We start from the raw sequence: 6,846 nt of genomic DNA on the forward strand, positions 1-6,846 counted from the left end.
CATACCTATGTCACTTGAGATTTTGCTCTGTCCTCCTGTTAATCACTATAAAAGACCCTGTCAGTCCTTACTTGGGGTCTTTGGTCACTGAAAGGCCATTGACTCCATTTAACGGCAATTGTTAGCCTTGCTAATAAAAGAATCATGCTCAGAACCTTGCCTTTTAGAATTTCTCTCACAACAGTTGGCAACCATGAAGGGATTTGAGTGCAGGACTCCAATCCCCCTGGATGGTCCTTCAGAAGAACTCCCCACAGCATGCTACAGTTGATTTCACTGATGGACTTCTCTTCGGGGGACCATCCCCAGAGGTTGAACTCTCCCTCCAATCTGATCCAAATTCTTCTGAGCCAAGGTAAGACACACAATAGGCAGGCCTGGGAAATTCTCTTCAAGGGTAAGAGATTAAGTAGGATCTCTCATTTAGTGATCTGGAAGCTGATAGGACCTGGATGTAAGTCCCAGGAAGTCTCTACAGGAGTAAGAAAATAAGTAGACCTCCCTTCCATTGTTGATAGAGGGGAAAGGACCAATTTATAAGAGGATCTTAAGATTCAGAGATTGTGCACAAAGTGAAAGGGAAATCTAAAACTCTTAAATTAATGAGACTGTAACTACTAAAAGATTCCAAATTTGGCTAAGAAAGGGACTCTCTCACAAATTAAAGTCTTTGTTATTGTCTATATGTGTGCTTCTGAAGGGGTGCATTTGCCAAACAGCTCTTCCTGATAACATGGATTTAACTCTTACATTACTGAGGGTTATAACAGTTAAAATTAAAGTAGACTGAGGCACAAAGTTCCAAGCCTGATCAATTTATTAATAAAGAATGAATTTACCAATAAATAGGATCTCACAGGTTGTGATTTGTCCTTCGTTCTCAGAGGACCATGACATCAGGAAGATGATGCCATGACTTGCAAAAGAATTGGTTTTAAGTGAGGTAGGGCTGTGTAAGGTCACCAGCTTCACTTTCTCCTCAGGAGTCATCTGGTCCAGTGGCAAGATATAGATCAGAAAAACTGGAGATGGCCCAGACTGCAAGTGGGAGACCTTGGCCTTTTTAGGTTAAGGTCTTTGAGTTCTTACTTTGACTGAGGCAATACCTATTCAATGATTAGGGCTGTTTAAGAAGTAAGCCAAGGGATGGCCATTTAATTAAAAAAAGAAATTAATCTGGGAGGGCAAGACCTCCAGGGTTTCTGGCCAAAATAGAACAATTTCTGTTTACATTCACTCTGATCCACCAATCGCTGTCCAATCAATTAGAGCCAGAGTGAATTTGAGTTGAAGGCATGGTCATTAAAAAAGAAATCAGCCAGTAAACCTCAAGATATCTAGGTGGGTTTCAACCTTCGAAACATACTTTCCTTTGAGCAGAGCACCCTCAGGTAAAGGTATGACATGAGAGAAGAGGAGAGTAGAGGAAAGAAGTTAGCCAACTAGAACTGGTCTGTTGGGTCCCCAGTAGGGCAGCTCAGACTACACACAAGTTGTGGTTTGTACTTTGTTCTCAAAGAGGACCATGACATTAGGAAGATGATGCCATGACTTGCAAGTGAATTGCTTTTAAATGAGGGAGAGCTATGCAAAGTCACCAGACTCACTTTCTCCTCTGGAGCCATCTGGGTCCAATGGCAAGATATAGATCATGGTAACTGGAGATGGCAAAAACGAATCTCAGCTTCCTCAACAAAGCTAATGCCTCAAATAAGGGAAACAGCTTTCTTTTATAGTCTTAGGGAGTACAGAAAATAGAAAGGCCAACATCATAGATGGAATAAAATATGATTGGATGTAAATTTGTGAATGGGGGTTAGCAACAACCCCCTCCTTCCCTCCTATGATTAAGAAATATTTATTGTTTGAATACAGTTGCATCCGCAAGGACAGAGATAGTGGACTAGACTTTTTTGGATAATAAACCAGACATCCTTGAAGGAAACCTTGGCGATGTAAAGATACTAGACCAGACTCCCTGGTGTCCATCTGCATCCCTCAAGGATAACAGATTTCCTTGAGGCAAGAAGAGGAAAGTGATTAGCAGTAGAATTGGTTTTCTAAACTTAACTCATTACAGGCCAGTTGAATTTCTGAATTAAGTTCAGAGACAAAGAACCATCATTTAGACAGTAAGAGGACAAAATCAATTAATTGTAAATAGGATCAATTTTTAAAAAGACACCAAATCAACCTGATCATTTCAGGGTTAAGGAGGAAGACTGCCAGCAAGAGCTTCTGTGTATCTGTCTATGGTTTTATGTCTTGGCAATAGAGAGTGCTCATATGTCTGTCTACTTTGTGTTCAGTTTCAGTTTATCAGACTTTGAGCTTGCCCTTATACCTTGTGTTCATACACTAGACACCTGCACTGGTACTACAATTAGTAGTAGCCACCCTGAGACTATCTTAAGTAAGGTACCGTGACAGCAGTCTCAAAAACAAGGGCTATTCATTGGAACACTGTGGACCACTAAGAGGGACTCCCTGTTAAAGTCTTCCTGGCTTTCATTTAGCCTCATAAGCCTAGAACTACGTCCCCACTTGGCCAGCTTGACTGTGCTCCAGTGTAAAGCAGGGACCAAGGGGCTCAGCCAAATCACATGATTCCCTAAAATAGAAACCCTGGAGTAAAATTATAAATTTAGATCACATCTCTTAAGTCTCACTTTTACAGTGAGCTCTGCTTGCCCAACTGCAGGACAGCAAGAACTGTTAGTTCTGCTTCTTGAGCCACAGAACAATCCTTGAAACTATTTCTGTGCAAGTCTGTCTGTGAAATATCAAAGGGTTATTTCCCCTGACATCTCTGATTAACCCACAGGCTTTTCCTTAGACATAAAGGATTTAACCTATTGACAGCCGCATCTGCACTGAGGGAGTCTGTGAGCCCAGTCATAGAAAGCAAAGGTCAATAAGGGAACCCTACATCTTTCCACTAGGAATTCCCTCATGCTGGAGAACTATCACAAAACACCTCACCTGTCTCGTCTGTCTAATTTAAAATTAGCCAGCAAATCTACGAGCAAGCATGCATCACCAGTGTTTTAGTGTATCCTGGTAAATTAAACTAGCTTCCTTTTTCTGTGGCCTGAATTACAACGAATAACTTTTTCAGAGAAAATTTCTTTCTCGTCTTCAGGCTTTTAGAAAATTGTGACAGCAAGTTCATATCTATCTTATCATATTTGTTTTTCTTTTTGTTAACTTTTCTCTGTGGCTTTCTCAGCCTAAGGAAAAGAGCGTTATCTAAGTAAAGCACCACTCTATAAAATTGAGTTTCAAAGAGGGGGACCTCTGTGGATAAATCAGGAAGAAAAAATATATGAGAGGTTTAAAATTCTCACAAACTTAGAACTGTCCTACAAATATTTATGACATCAAACTGAAATTGCAGTTGTACATTGCTTGCCTGTACCCACATGACTACAGAGCTATAAAATAAAGGCCACCTAAGTTGAAAGATCATCATAAGTAAGAAGGGTGTAGTCTGACAATGAGAATGAAGGGAGTGAGGGCTAAAGGAATTCAGGGGGTAGATGAAAGTCAGAGAAGTGATGGGTTCAGAGTATGGAAGAAATAATGTAGGTGCATTTTAAGGTCTTTATTGCAATTGAAAGATTAAGAACAAACACTACAAATCTCTCCTCCTTGGAGGATGAGGGATATATCATTCTAGTAGAGACAATTTCAAAGGACTTTATACATGAGGAAGAGAAAAAAGTTTAAACAAATAGGGATGAGAATGGGTAGAATACTACAGAAAGATAGAGTCATGTGAGTTGAGGTTAACATGAAGGGAAGGATATGGAGTTGGGAGAGAGGTTTGGGAAAGGATGATTAAATTTTTAGAAATGCCTCTTTCACAAGCACCAAATGTCTTCTTCAGTACCTCTTCTCCCCATCAATTTAAGATTACAAAAGAAAATTCCTAGGACTTTGAATAGGTCCAAGAAATCATCCCTTCTCTTTTTCATATCTGATATGACACTACTTGTTGTTGAGTCATATCTGACTCTTCATAGCCCCATTTGGGGTTTGCTTGGCAAAGGTACTGGAGTGGTTTGTCGTTTCCTTCTCCAGCTCATTTTACAGGTGAGGAAACTGAGACAAACAGGGTTAAGTGACTTGCCCAGGGTCACACAGCTAATACGTGTCTGAGGCCAGATTTGAACTCAGGAAGATGAGTCTTCCTGACTCCACTGTGCCACCAAGCTTCCCAAGACACTTTGTAAGAGCTTAACAAACTTTCATTAACTAAATGACTGGTGAAGAAGATGTTGTTTTCTTTGGTCTGGTGTAACTAGTTACACTAATAGCCTTTGTAAAAAAAAAAAGTGTCTTTTTTATATATAAGTGACCTGTCCTCTTCTACCTTTCCAGGATTACAACTGAAAAGCCTTTAAGGTATGGGAAATGGGCCCTTTATCCAATCCCTTAAGATATCTGGGATGGGTTAGGTTGAGGAAACAAAAATAATTGATTTGACTCTTTGAGTGATTTTAAAGCAAAAAGGAAAGAAAAAAAGTGCCACCATGAAAATTTTTAACCTGAGCTAACTGGAAACAGTGGGCCCTTGGGAAAACTGAGATTTTAAATGTTACCATTAGTGGTTATAAATCCAGATTTGATTTGGTCAAAATTTGTTCTGAAACTAAATCATAATGTGGTCTCACAGTGAGATATGTTCTCCTATTAGAGTAATTGTAGTAAATCAGAACTTAATGCAAATCATATTTTCTATTTGCCATTAAGGCATTAAGCTAGAAAGTACATGGATCAGAAAATCCAATCTCAGAAATTTATTAACTGTATGACCTTAAAAAAAGTTACTTCACTTCTGCCTACTTTAGTTACCTAATCTGTAAAGGGGATAATAATAATAGCACCCACCGCACCCTGGTTGTTGTGAGTACCATATAATTGAGAAGCGTTTAACACAGTGTTTGGCATGTGATAAGCACTATAAAAATGTTAACTGTTGTCATTAGTGTTATTTTTATTATTTATTTGATTGAATATAATTACTCTATATTGGATTTTAGATGTGATTAGTACAAAATACCGAAAGTGATTGGATGAATGATTTTCTATGTAAGGTAAGCTGGAAATGCGTTGATGTCATCTGACTAATTTTAAGTTTAGTTTCATGTTTTAAATACGTGATATCATGTATGTTATTATTGTGTTTCTAAAATATTTTCTTATATTATGAAACATGGTAAACTTTTGTGCTGGAAATGCTGTTAGAGAAGTAATTATTCTATACATACTTCTATTTATCAGTTCTTTCTATGGATGTAGATAGTGTCTTTCTTCATATGCCCATTGTAGTTAATTTAGGTATTTATAACAGTAAAAATAACTTAGTCACTCAAAGTCATACTTAAAACAATATTGCTGTTACTGTATACAGTGTTGTATTAGTTCTGTTCATTTCACTCTTCATTATTTCGTTCAAATCTTTCAATGGTTTTCTAAAATCATTGAGGTCATCATTTTTTATAACACAGTAGGATTCCATCACAATCACATACCACAACTTCTTCAGCTATTCCCCAACTGATGGGCATCCCTGCAATTTCTAATTCTTTGCCACCACAAAGAGAGCTCTATAAATATTTTAGAATATTTAGGTTCTTTTCTTTTTTCCCTAGTTACCTTTGGAAATAGACCAAGTAGTGTTATTGCTGGGTCAAAGGGTATAGGTAGTTTAATAACTCTTTGGACATACTTCCAGGTTGCTCTCCAAAATGGTTAGATCAATCAGTTCACAATTCCACCAACAATGAATTAGTGTCCCAATTTTTCCACATCCCCTCCAACACTTGTCACTTTCCCCTTCTGTCATTTTAGCCAATCTGATAGGTAAAAAATGATATCTCAAGGTTGTTTTCATTTGCATTTCTCTAATCAATAATGATTTAGAACATTTTTTCATATGACCATAAATTGTTTTGGAGGTACACTGGCATGACTGTGGGGGTGGTGGGCTCAAGCTGCCTGTGCCCTCTCCCACAAAGGGAGAGCTCCTTGAGCTTTGCAGCATGAGCTATTGGCCCACAGCAGACTTGAATTCTGCCTGTTCACCTTTTCCAACCCCAAGCTGGGTTGCACCATGCACCTACTGCACCAGCAAAGGATCTGCATCTGCATGGTCACTAACTGTGACTACATGGCCCTCAGTGGTTCCCAGATCCACGGCCTGTATGAGGCAGGTATCCAGTACATCATGATCAAGGTGCTGGATACCTGCATCACAAATTTGCTATTGTAAATAAGAAAATGCTTATTACTGGTTCTCTCAACTGGACCACACAAGCCATTCAGAATTATAGAGAGAATGTTTTGATTGTAGAGGATGAAGAATATGTCAGACTTTTCTTAGAAGAATCTGAATGTATTCAGGAGGAGTTCAATCCTATAAACTACACTTTTTTCCCTCAGAAAAAGTAAAGCAAAGTAAGCCCAAGCCCTGCTCTAATATTTTACTTAGTGTTATGGCTAAAACAACTTACAATGGGGTCCTTTGGATGATTTGGATGATTTGTCTAAAGTTTTATTAAACCAATAAACCACCATTCAAGGGATATTCTTTGTGTGGCAGTCTGTGAACTGCTACAAGTGGATGTCTGTCCCTTGGGAAAGTTGAGAGGATAACTTTGACATGGACAAAGATAAGATCCTCTTGATTGTTTCCCTATTATGCTATTTTCTTTCTAAACAGGAAATTTTCCCATCTGGTTAATTCTGAACCTGACTATGACACCCTGTGAATAAACATGGAACTTTGCTACATGATTATTAAATACGACTCATGCCTAAGACTCAAAACAGAGGTAAGGG

At 38.5% G+C, this 6,846-nt stretch overlaps 1 pseudogene; it reads left to right on the forward strand.

Moving 5' to 3' along the window:
- The first annotated feature begins 5,973 nt into the window (after nucleotides 1–5,973).
- LOC114046212 lies at nucleotides 5,974–6,456 on the forward strand (annotated as a pseudogene).
- Nucleotides 6,457–6,846: the final 390 nt, after the last annotated feature.

The sequence above is a fragment of the Vombatus ursinus genome, unplaced genomic scaffold (genome assembly GCF_900497805.2).
Source record: "Vombatus ursinus unplaced genomic scaffold, bare-nosed wombat genome assembly UNPS02014781.1, whole genome shotgun sequence".
In the NCBI taxonomy this organism is placed as follows: Eukaryota; Metazoa; Chordata; class Mammalia; order Diprotodontia; family Vombatidae; genus Vombatus; species Vombatus ursinus.